Below are 13,103 nucleotides of genomic sequence, written 5' to 3' on the forward strand. Positions count from 1 at the left end.
CCAGGGCAGGGAGGAGGGGCTTCTAATCAGGCTCTATGGAGCAGTGGAACTGGGTTCTTAGAGCCCTGAGATCGCTTCATCTAGCTCATCTGCTACTTTCACTTCTACCATCCTGGATTCTGAACACTGGCCTGGGCCACACTCTGTTTCCTAAAACTACAAAAATCTCGTTGTGCAAAGTCATTCAAAACAAACTCGACCACCATTATTTTTTTTTTTTAGAAATCTTTTTTTTTTTTTTAAACGCATTGTTTACTTTATTTATTTATTTATTTATTTTTGGCTGTGTTGGGTCTTCATTTCTGTGCGAGGGCTTTCTCTAGTTGTGGCAAGCGGGGGCCACTCTTCATCGCGGTGCGCGGGCCTCCCACTATCGCGGCCTCTCTTGTTGCGGAGCACAGGCTCCAGACGCGCAGGCTCAGTAATTGTGGCTCACGGGCCCAGCTGCTCTGCGGCATGTGGGATCTTCCCAAACCAGGGCTCGAACCCGTGTCCCCTGCATTGGCAGGCAGATTCTCAACCAGTGCGCCACCAGGGAAGCCCCGACCACCATTATTGAGTTCCTCTCCTGTGCCAGAAATTGGGGCTGGAGAAGGACATGTATCTGAGATCATCCCAGAGGAGCACAGTCTAGCAGAGGAAATAGACATGCAAACCAAATCATTGCACCTTGGCCTTGTAAGAACCAGGGAGGCATCTTGTGCCAGGTAATCTGGGGTCAGGTATGCCCAAGGGAGAGGGAGAACAGAGAGGGAGCCCAAGGAGGAGATGCACAATGAAGGAATTCAAGGATGAGAAAGAGTTCAAGACACTGGCTAAAAGATATAAACAGCAATAGCATAACAATAGTAAGAACAGCAACATGTATCGGGTGAGCCCTTACTTCCTACCATACATCTTTCCGAGGGCTTTACATGCGCTCGCACATAACCCAACCCCATGAAGGGGACGCAACTGTTATTCCCATTTTACAGATGAGGATATTGAGGCACAGAGTTTCAGTAACTTTCCTTATATCAACAGCTGCCTGTGTGTGACCTTAAAGTGCATACAGGGGCTTAGGGGTGGGGTACACTTCTAAATCACAGTTAGTTCCAGATATGTCTGGTTCACTACCCTCTTCCTAGTGCCTAAAACACTGCTTGGCACGTAAAAGGCACTTTGTTGTGTGACAGGACCAGCAATGGATGTGTCAGTCAGCTGTCCTTGCCCCTCCTGGTCTACCCTTCACCCCTCTCCAAGTACTGTCTGCTCAGGAGGCAGACTGTGTGACCTCATCAATGGGCATCCTCGACCTCAGGTCTTCAGGGACCAGCCAATTGGAAGCCCAGAGAGCAGATGGGGGGGTGGGGGAGGGCAGTGATGTCAGGGCATTTATTTCCCTGGCTCTCTCCCCAGGTCCCCGCTGGCCAGTGGCATTCCTTAACAGAAGGTCACAGCCCTTCTCACAATGGCCCTCATTTCTCCTTTTGGGTTCTGATAACGGCTCCCTCTCCTCATCCCTTTCGGCAGGAGGTGGTAAGAGGGTACTGCTGTGTCCTTTGTAATTTCTCTACTTATTGCCCAAACCTTTGTCAATAGCCTCTTTATTAACCTCTCTCAAATGATCTTGCGTTGAATGTGCCGTCTGCTTCTTGCTGGAATGCAGACCAATAGAGTGGTCAAGCCAGAGCAGGCTTCCGGAGTCTTCTTTCTCCTAAACTCCAGCAGAGGCTCAGATTTATTCACAGGATGGATGTCAAAACCATAAATTTTCCCATCTTAGTTTATCCTAGACTCAGAAGGCTGGACTCAACCTTCAAAGGTCACTAAAGTCCATTTCCCTGCCTCCAGCAAGGAATCCTGCCCCCCACCATCAACCCCGACTGCTCCTGTCAGAGAGAAGTATATCTTACTTTGAAGATCTCCAGGTAAAGAGATACCATAACTCACTTGAGTGTCTCCATCCTCCCTGCCTGATAAATCTCCCTTCTGTCTAACACGAACCCCCTCCTGTTACAGGTGAAGCCCGCTTCCTTTGTCTGCTCCTTGGCAAGAGCTGAACAAAAGATCCTTCATTCTTTGAAAATAGGCACTAAATCATCTTTCCCTTCCTGTAGCTCTGAAGTGCAGATCAATGAAAGCAGATATTCTGCCCATGCTGGTCTCAAGTCGTTCTAAGAGAACACTACGCTGTAACGAACACTTAGAATAATGAGTTCTAAAAGGTTTGTCAGGGGACGGCGGGAAAGATGGAGCCCAAACCTCCACTGAAGATGGCTGACTGGGTTCCTGACAGGAGACGGGGAATTCTTCTCCTTTGATTTACTTGTCTCCTTGGCCGTTCATCCTCTACATGTTTTCCTCACCCTGAATTCTGGAGGGCGCTTGTTTGCAGGTAGTTACAATCCCTGACAACAGCCGCTGCTGTATAGACAGCTCTCCAGGCCTCTGCTTCTTCCCTCCAATCTCCACCCAGCTGGGCTTTCACTGGTCTTGAACTGAGCCAGGCAGGAACCAGGAAGAGCAATACAGCCAGGATCTGATAAACCTCAATGCCCACAAACCACTGAGGACAAATGAATTTTTTTTCAAAATTTATTTCACAAGTTTTCAAAATGTTCTTCCCCAAAACCTGATTTTTTAAAATCCCAAATACATATTTTAAACCATTTGCCTAGATCTTTAAAGTATTCTCCGGTTCAGCACTTTGTGTTTACTCTCATTCCTAGATTGGTAAACATACGTACACAGGGCCTTTGTCTCATTCCCACAAAAGTATAAATGATGGCTATATGGGCCCCTACTTATTCCTATGTCAATTAGATGCCCAGCCTGAAACCTGAGTCAGCAGGAGAGTAGGTGCTTGGCTTGTGTCGCGGGGTCATCCCACTTAATCACTAATCCTCCCAGTAACCCAGCAAAGTAGATGCTATTAGTCTACTTAAAAAGTGAAGAAATTATAAGTCACAGAAAGAGGAAAGTCACCCAGCTAGCAATCGTGAACCACAAGGCTCACCTCTGAACCCTAAAAGGGGTGTGAAGTCTATTTAGACGAAGAGAAGTGCCAGCAACTAATACTGTGGAATATTTATACCTGAAAGGTGCTCATAATTAGGACTTGTAGGTGCCTTACAACCCTTAAGCTCTTTCAAAATAATCAAAGAGAGATCTGAATAATTTTTTTAAAAGTATTTTTATTTATTTATTATTTTTTTAAAGTAATCTTTTATTTATTTATTTATTTTTATATTTTTATTTTTGGCTGTGTTGGGTCTTCGTTTCTGTGCGAGGGCTTTCTCTAGTTGTGGCAAGCGGGGGCCACTCTTCATCGCGGTGCGCGGGCCTCTCATTATCGCGGCCTCTCTTGTTGCGGAGCACAGGCTCCAGACGCACAGGCTCAGTAGTTGTGGCTCACGGGCCCAGTTGCTCCGCGGCATGTGGGATCTTCCCAAACCAGGGCTCGAACCCATGTCCCCTGCATTCGCAGGCAGATTCTCAACCACTGCACCACCAGAGATCTGAATAATTTTAGCACCACTTGAGTGTGCTAAGTTTTTTAAACAATTCTTGTCCTTTGAGAGCGGGTGGTCAGTACAAACCTTGTCAGGGGAACGATTGGTTACCCCGAGCGCCGTTTACAGTGGGCTGAGTGGGGAGCATGACCCACTCAGGTGTCACTCGTGAGGACACACAACCACATCCGTTACACAAGGTGAGAGGAGTCTTGTCCTCTCAATGGATCAATCCTTCAAAAGCTCCCGTGAAGTTAGGTCCAGGTGAATCCTCAAACATGGCACAGAAACCCAGGTATCTGCCAAAGGCACAGCAAGAGGAAGTCAGAGAGTCACACTCTGTGGCTCACTGCCCCCGCGGGGGACCTGAGCCTCATGGTCTCCAGGGATGGAAAATACACAGGATCTGGACTCAGGGTCGAGTCCGGAGCTGAGAGGCCTGGGTTTGAGTTTTTCCTCTGACACTTTGACACCCTGATTCATCTTAACCAGCGCATCTCTGAATCTCAGTACTCCTTATTTGTAAAAGGAGGGGTGGTTCTCACAGGGTGATAAAAGTCCTTGTTAAACAAAGGAAGATCATATTAAAGGTTGACAGTTGGATTTTAAGGGCTGAGAGAAATGGAGCAGAGATGGTGTGCCTGAATTTGCCCCTGCCCAGGGGAAAGAAGTCATCAGGATCCTCACTCCCACCCCCTACCATCTAACGACCCAGAAAATACAAGAAAGGGCCTCCTGCCCCAAGATGTATCTGGCTCACTTCTACCAAGATTAACTGGCCAAGCCCCGGTTTTCCCTTCAGAAAGTGGTGCCTCCAGGCCACACTGAGGCTGAGGCTTCAGGCTGTGATGCCCAGATTCCAGCCCCCTCTGCACCGCAGGCAACATTCCTCCCTCTGAATGGTTCTGCCCACATGACCCAAGTGTCACAGAACATTCTCTACTCCTGCTTTCTCAGGTTCTATAAAAAGGTCACTTTGGCCTCTTCCACCTCCTCAACTTCCTGCCTTAACCCATGTTATTGAGGCTGTATTCCCAATAAATTAGTTCGGTGGAGGGTTTTTTCCTGGGTGCCTGTTCCTTGACCTTGAAAACATAAAAAATGGTAATGTCTCTCTGAGGCAAGGGAACTCAGAACATGGAGTCTCTGCTAGCCTCTTGGGATGGAAGAAGCAAAAATACCATCCTTATTTCTGGATCTACTATAATAATGAGAGCAAACCTCAAACTGGTATCTCCATAAGTTGGCCTGTATTCATGACAACCAAGTGCCAATAACTGTGCTAAGGGGTTCTTTTGAAAGTATCTTCTCATTTGAATGAAAGGTAACAAAATAAAATCTCTGCATCTGAACAGAGATGCCACAGAAATATTAATGACACATGCTCCGTTCTGCTCCCTGGGGCCACCCGTTGTTTGTCACCCCTCCCCCTCAAAAAGAGACAGCTGTAAATTAAGCTGGAAGTGAATTGATTGCTATGAACAGAGCCCATGACTGAAGCCAAGACCTGGTCTCGTACACATAAAACTCGAGGAGTACAGCTACCCTTGTCCAAATTCATGAATTTTCTGAAGAGATCAACCATTCTCTTCCCTTGTCCAGGGAGAAAATGATATATAAGCTCTAGAAAGGGAAAGGTAGAAAGAGTTTTAGAAGAAAGAGAAGTAGCATTGAGAGTTTGCCCATTTGGTGTCCCCATTTGTTTTGAAAGGTTGGGAGGGGAGGCCGGGAAATAAATACAAGAAAGTCCTGAGGGAAGGCGGGGGCACAATTTGAGAGTGGCAGCCCTATGTTGCCCTGACGAAGACATGGACATTGGGAGTGTGGGCCTGTGTGCCATCCACAAGAGGCCACCTGGTGAGGCCAAGGGATGCACAACAGAAATGCCTGCGAACAGGCCTGCGGGAGTGAGAGAGGAAGAGGCGTCCTCCATGTGAATCCCTCATACCGGGGACTTCCCAACAGCCAAAGGTGCCCCTAGACAGAGCAACCCCCAGGCATTGTCTGTGACAAGAGAGGAGACCATGGGCACAGTAGCATCTCTGGCAACATGAGAACAAGATGCAGGAGAGACTGGAGCGTTATGCCTCCCTTTACCCACTGCTGCCCAGCTGTGGTCGCCTCAGTGCCCCTGACATTAGAGCCAACTCCAGAGAGGGAGAGGGGAGAAACTGGAAATAGTTTTGAACTGGAAGTGGACCTAATCATTCTAAACTTGACAGAAATCACTGATTGGCCTGAATTTACCCCAAAGTGTCTAGATTGAGTTGCTGGCCAAAAAACAGCTTAGAAGCCAAGAATCACAAATGAAACAGAGTTACATTTCTTTTTTACACACCCAAATGATGACTGGGAAACGGCAGACCCTCCACAGCTGTTAGTCACCATGAATCAAGGGAGCCTTGACCTGGAACATGGAGGCTGACTCCCTTCTTGGGATGGGAGAAGAAAAAAAATCTAATTGTTTTGATTTTCCTGTAGCAGCAAGGACAAACTACAAACAATATCTGAGTAAATTGTCCCCCAAAATAATAAAGATAATAACAACTGCTACCAAAATTGAGAACTGTGTGCCAGGCATTTACCCATGTTATTTTGTTTAAACCAATGAAAATACTGCCGGCATTACCATAGAGATGTGGTTCCACATGATTTAGGTGGCAGGAAGGACCAGCCATCCAACTGTTCTTTCCTAGTAAGCCCTGTAGCTCAGAATCCCTATCAGCTAAGGCGAGGAGAAAAGATCATGACTGGAGACCAGGTGTGTGGAGGTATAAGATTCCTGACATGGGTACTGCCTCATCTCCTTATTCTGCTCTTCTGACAACAGGGCTCCAGAACTCTGGCTCCCAATTGAGGTAGAGTGAACCAAGGGCCAGGGCTTGGACATGGCAAGTCAGGCACTTGCTAGGGTGCAAAATTTAAGAAGGTGTCCAAAAAAAAGAAAAGATGCTCAACATCACTAATCATCAGGGAAAAGCAAATCATACCCAAAATGAGATATCACCACACACCTGTCAGAATGGCTATCATCAAAAAGAACACAAATAACAAGTGTTGGTGAGGGTGTGGATAAAAAGGAACCCTCGTGCACTGTTGGTGGCAACGTAAATTGAAGCAGCCACTGTGGAAAACAGTATGGAGGTTTCTCAAAAAAACTAAAAAGAGAACTACCATACGACTCAACAATTCCACTCCTAGTATATTTCCAAAAAAAAATCCCATAAAAACACTAATTTGAAAAGATACATGCACCCCAATGTACATAGCAGCATTACTTATAATTGCCGAGGTACAGAAGCAACGTAAGTGTCCATCAACAGAGGAATGGATACAATGGAATACTACTCAGCCATAAAAAGGAATGAAATTTTGCCATTTGCAGCAACATAGATGGACTTGGAGAGCATTATGCTAAGTGAAATAAGTCAGAGAAAGGCAAATACTGTATGATATCACGTATATGTGGAATCTAAATAATACAACAAACTAGTTAATATAACAAAAAAGAAGCAGACTCACTGATATAGAGAACAAACTAGTAGTTACCAGTGGGGAGAAGGAAGGGGGGAGGGACAATGTAGGGATGGGGGGAAAAAATAAAAAGGGTTATTATAGGATTATATGAAATCATGTGTGTGAAACTTTTGAAAATTGTAAAGCACTATAGAATTTAAAGAGTATTTCATTCAATTAAAAAAAAGTTAAAACTAGATTTGTGACATTGAATGCACTTTTCCCTTGAACATAAGGTCAATAAACTTTAAGAAATTTAAGGACTTCCCTGGTGGCACAATGGTTAAGAATCCACCTGCCAGTGCAGGGGACACGGGTTCAAGCCCTGGCCCCAGAAGATCCCACATGCCGCGGAGCAACTAAGCCTGTGCGCCACAACTACTGAGCCTGCGCTCTAGAGTCCGCAAGCCACAACTACTGAGCCTGCGCTCTAGAGCCTGTGAGCCAGGACTACTGAGCCCACATGCCTGCGCACCTAGAGCCCGTGCTGTGCAACAAGAGAAGCCACTGCAATAAGAAGCACGTGCACCGCAAGGAAGAGTAACCCCCATTCACCCCAACTAGAGAAAGCCCGCACGCAGCAAGGAAGACCCAACAAGCCAAAAATAAATAAATAAATAAATAAATTTTAAAAAAGAAAAGAAAATTTTAAAAAGGTGCCCCAAAACTCAGTAATCAAGATAATATTCTAATGAAAATATTTTTAGTAAAAATTAATGCAAAAATATTCAGAATAAACAAAATATCAAAATTTCAAGTAAAGACAAGGTCAGTATTATTGATTTTTCTTTTTGTTTCAGGCTCCAGGATGGCTCAACATGTTACTGTTACTGACCCTAAAAAGAAGAAAGAAAACTATATTTATTCACAGGCTGTATGATTGTCTGTGAGGAAAATCCAAAGAATTGACAAAAAAAAGTTCCTACAACTCATAAATGAGATTAGCAAGTGTATTTGCCGTCTCAGGGTGCTATAACAAAATATCATTATTTCTCACAGTCCTGAGGGCTGGGAAGTTAAAAATCAAGGTGCCAGCAAGGTAGATTTTGTTCTGAGTCCTCTTTTCTTGGCAACCTTCCCTCTGTGTATTCATGTGACCTCTTCTTTATGCGAGTTTAGGAGAAAGAGAGAGAGAAAGCAAGTTCTCTGGTGTCTCTTCTCAGAAGGCACTAATCCCATCATGAGGGCACAACCCCCAAATACCACCAAAGGGGTATTAGGGTTTCAGCATATGAATTTTAGGGGGACACAAACATTTAGTCCATAACAGCAGGGTCACATGATATATAGTCAATATGCAAAAATCAATTATATCTTTATATAATAGTAATGAATAATTGGCATTCAGTTTTTGAAGCATCATTTACAACAGCAGTCCCTCCAAAGTACTTAGGTACAAATCTAATAAAATATGTTCAGGATCTGTATGCTGAAAACTATAAAACACTGATGAAAGAAATTAGATAAGACCTAAGTAAATGAATTCACCACGTTCTTGGCTTGGAAGACTCATAGTGTTAAAATGTCAATTCTCTCCAAATTGATCTGTAGAGTCAATGCAACCTCAATAAAAATCCCAGCACAATTTTTTGGTAGATATCAACAGTCTGATTTCAAATGTTTCCTGGGAAGGCAAAGTGACTAGAATAGGCAAAACAATTCTGAAAGAGAGGGAGGACCAAATAGGAGTTTTCACAGTGATTTCAAAACTTACTATAAAGCTGCAGTAATCAAGACAGCACAGTATTGGCAAAAGAATAGATACATAGATCAATGGAACCGAACAGAGTCCAGAAGTAGATTCACACGAATGTAGTGAACTGATTTTTGACAAAGGCAAAGGCAACCCAATGAAGAAAGTATAGTTTTTTTCAACATATGGTGCTAGAAAATTGGACATCCACATGCGAAAAAAGGGGGAGGAGGGAGAACCTCGATGTATACTTCACATTTTATACAAAATTTAACTGAGAATGAAGCATAAAACTAAATGTGTAATGTAAATTTATAAAACCTCTAGAACAAAATAGACTAGAAAATCTTTGTGACCTTGAATTTTGCAAGAGTTCTTAGATACAACAGCAAAAGCATAATCCATTAAAAAATAATAGTCTTCTTCAAAATTAAAATCTTTTGCTTGTCAAAATATACTGTTAAGAGAAAGAAAAGAAAAGCCACAGACTGGGGGAAATATTTTCAAAGCATATGGTCTAACAAGGAACTTGTGTCCAGTATATATAAAGAACTTTCAAACAGTAATCCAACAAAACAATCCAACTAGAAATAGGCCAAAGATTTGAACAGGCACTTCATCAACAAAGAACAGTAAATTTTACTATATGTAAATAAAAATACACTTCTTAAAATGTAAGAGATTTAGCTAAATCATACTTATATAACATTTTATACCTTTGGATGCATACCTTAGCAAATAAAAAAAAGGATGAAATCAATGCACTAAGGATCCAACTCAAGAATTATTTATTTTTTAATTTTTAACTTTATTTTATTTACTTATGTATTTATTTTTTGGCCTCACCACACGGCATGCGGGATCTTTGTTCCCTGACCAGGGATGGAATCTGTGCCCCATTAAGTGGAAGCATGGTGTTTTAACCACTGGACTGCCACAGAAGTCCCAATAATTTTTTAAAAGATCACTAAATTATGCCCAAAGAAAGTAGAAAGAAGGGAAAGATAAATAGGAAAAAAAAATGAAAGACGAAGCAAACATACAACAGAGGTCAACAAAGCCATAAATTGGTACTTTGAAACAAACAATAAGAGTGAATATTCTGAGGAAAATCACCCATAAAAGAGGAGTTTAAATGCACCAAATAAGCAATGTCAGGAATGAAAAGGGGGACATAACTATAGATAAGGTAATTATTAAAAATAATATAGTAAGAGAAGTTTGTGAAACAGTTTTATCCCAATGAACTAGAAAATATGGGCCAAATGGATAATTGGACAAATTTCTTTAAAATCCTGACACTAGACAAAATGGAAAATCTAAACTGTCTTATGAAGATGAAAGAAATTAAAAACCTACCCACCAAGAAGAAAACTCCATGACCTAAATCTCCCAACAGTGACTTCTACCAAACACTCAAAAGGAAGAAATGATGTTAATAGTTCATAATTGTTTTAGAGAAGAGAAAAAGAGAGACCCCTCTATTTTACCTTGATACCAAAACTTGATAAGGATATTAAGGGAAAGAAAAATTACAGGCCAATCTCACTCACGAACATAGATGCAAAATTCCTAAACAAAATATTAACACTGAATCCAGCTTTATAGTAAAAGGACCTATAACACAATGGGTTTAGTTTTATTTCAGTAATGCAAGGTTAACTTAGCATTCAAAAACAAAAGTAATTCATCATATCAACAGAATAAAGGAGAAGGTTTGCTTATGATAAATCATTGAGCTATAGATTTTTATTTTGTGCCCTTAACTGTATTTGTGTTATATTTCACAATTTAAAAAAATTAACATAATGAAGGCATTTCAGGCAGACTAGGCTACCTTGAAATTACAACTTACTTTACAATCAAATTACCTTACAGCTAAAGATACTGGACAGTATGCAATTTTTAAAAGTTCATTGTATGGCTGAGCTTGCAAGGAAGAAAGAGAAATCCTCAGGTTCTAGAAAGACAGCAGAAACTGAGAACAAAGTGGCAGCGCCTAATGAATCTCAGGTAGCCTGCTGGTGGGCGTGGGGGGCCTCAATGCCAGTACCAGTGTAGGTGCTAGTTCAGGGTGTGTGAAAGATTAAGAGCTCAATTTTAAGCCATATATGCATGTGAGACATTGATGTCAAGAAGGAGGTAGGTTGTTAAATGTCTGAAGCACAGAATAAAAAAAGGTAGGCTAGAGATTGAAATTTGAGAATCTGGCATATTTGTTGGGTTTAAAGACTGTCTTTGCGGCCTTGAACCCCACAGCACTCTGTGTTTTTTCTCCCCCCATTAATATTGGCGTTTTTCCACTTTATGTATCTGTCTTTCCCTCTAGACTCAGAGTGGGAGTCATTTCTGGGTCCTCAGTGCTGGATACAGACGAGATACTGCACAAACAAGCTGTTGAACTATTGGCTGTCAAACGGCAGGAAGCCAAGGGAGGAATCTGGTCAGGCTCCAGACGCCGTGGAAGAGCAGGTGAGCCTGGAAAGTGGGCAGGATGTGTTGGAAAAGGGAGAGCTGGGCCTCTAAGGAGCCACCTGGGGAGGCTCAGAGGAAGGCGTGATGCTGGGAGCACAGGGGAGCCTTCAGAGAAGAGGAGGTTGGTGCCATCTGGGTCCAGACTGCCTCTTCCTTCTGGGGTCTGATTCTCCGGAGGTTCTGTTGATGGACTGGTTAGGATAGTCCCCACACCTCCTACCACCCACCCTCCTGCGCTGGCCCTGCGTGCCCATGGGGATGTGATATGAATAACCCACGCCCTAAAGTATGATCGAAACTCCCGCCTCTTTTGTTATCAGAGCTTCATCTGCTGGTGCAAGTCAGAGTCTTGGTGCCTGAGACCATAAATCTGCTTTCAAATGCCCAGAGCTGTGTCTCTCTGGATCTGTGAAAGATACCCTAAAGTCCCTCCTTCCAGAGGAAGACAACCATTCAGCTGATGACAGAAACATCCCCACTGCAACCAAAGCCCTTGCGCATGCCAGGTGCTTGCTGCAAGAGCTGTTGCCTGACTCACCCTTCTTTCTCAGTGGCATTTGGCATCGTTGCCAACTCCTGAAGAGCCTTCGGTCGCACACCTGGACATCTGGAGGCGGCGGTGGTGGGGATACACCAGGCTCCCAGTCCAGCGGGCTGCTTCTTAACCTACTTACTTTTAATCCTCATGGAGGCCACGGCATCCCCAGAAACAGCCCCAGACCTGACTTTTTGAAACTGAAGGGAGAATCAGGAAGATCAGTGAGCTACATCCTCCTTTTAAATAACCTGAATATAGCTGGAGGAGGCACAGTTATAATGTTCCCAAAACAGGAGAAGGATGGATAAAAATAAGCCTACCAAGAATATGTCGCAGACTATAGCAATCAAACAACCTCTGCATAGAGAAAAGAAAAAAAAAAAAAGACCTGGTAGAAATTGATCAAGTTATCTTCCAAAGAGTCTACAGTGAGCACACCTATTCTATTTTCCAAGTAAGTCTATTGTGTGTATGTATGTCTCTTCCACATATATCTTGAAAAATGCCAATATGCATTTTGTGGAGAACTAACATGGGCATATTTATTACCCTGTTCTCTAATTTGGCAGACTGAGCTGCACCTCTTACTCAAGTGATTACCACAGCGACAACAACTCCTTCTACAACAGCCCAGTGCCTGTCTGTGCTAGGCAGTGCGTCGGCTGGGTTGGTCCTGTGGAGGTTGGTTGTAACCTTGGTGGCAGCTGTATCTTGAAGTCGGGGCAGGAGCCAGATTGCCATGGGCTGTATGGCGAGATGGAGCAAGAGAATGAAGGGTAAGTTTGTCTAAGAAGGACAGCCGTAGAAAAGGTTTTCTGTAAGGAGGTTGCATGGCTTTGCTCTGGCTGCCATTAACAAACACCACAGACTGGGGGGCTTACACAACGGAAATTTATTTTCTCATAGTTCTGGAGGCTGGAAGTCCAAGATCAAGGTGTCAGCAGGTTTGGTTTCTGTGGAGGCCTCTCTCCTGGCCGCCTTCCCACCGGATCCTCGCGTGGTCTTCCCTCTGCACACACACATCTCATTGTGCATTCAAATATTCTCTTCTTAGAAGGACACCTGTCAGACTGGCTTATGGTCCACCTCAAAGGTCTTGTGCTAACTGAGTCACCTCTTCAAAGGCCTCGTCTGCGTATGCAGTCAGGTACTGAGGGTTGAGTCTTCAACATAGGAATGTGGGTGGGCACATTTCAGTGTGTAGCAGAGTTCAAAGAAATGTTTTTCTTTTACTATGCAAGTGACAACATTTTTCATGTGGAAAGAGCTCACAGAGGAAGAAAGGACAATTGGTAGAGGAAAAGTGCTGAGGCCAGGGGAGGGCTGGGATGTAGAGCTCAGGGGAAAGGGAGCCCTGGGCAGGAAGAGGGAGGGCCTGCCCCAGTAA

Source organism: Balaenoptera musculus, chromosome 1, assembly GCF_009873245.2.
Source record: "Balaenoptera musculus isolate JJ_BM4_2016_0621 chromosome 1, mBalMus1.pri.v3, whole genome shotgun sequence".
In the NCBI taxonomy this organism is placed as follows: Eukaryota; Metazoa; Chordata; class Mammalia; order Artiodactyla; family Balaenopteridae; genus Balaenoptera; species Balaenoptera musculus.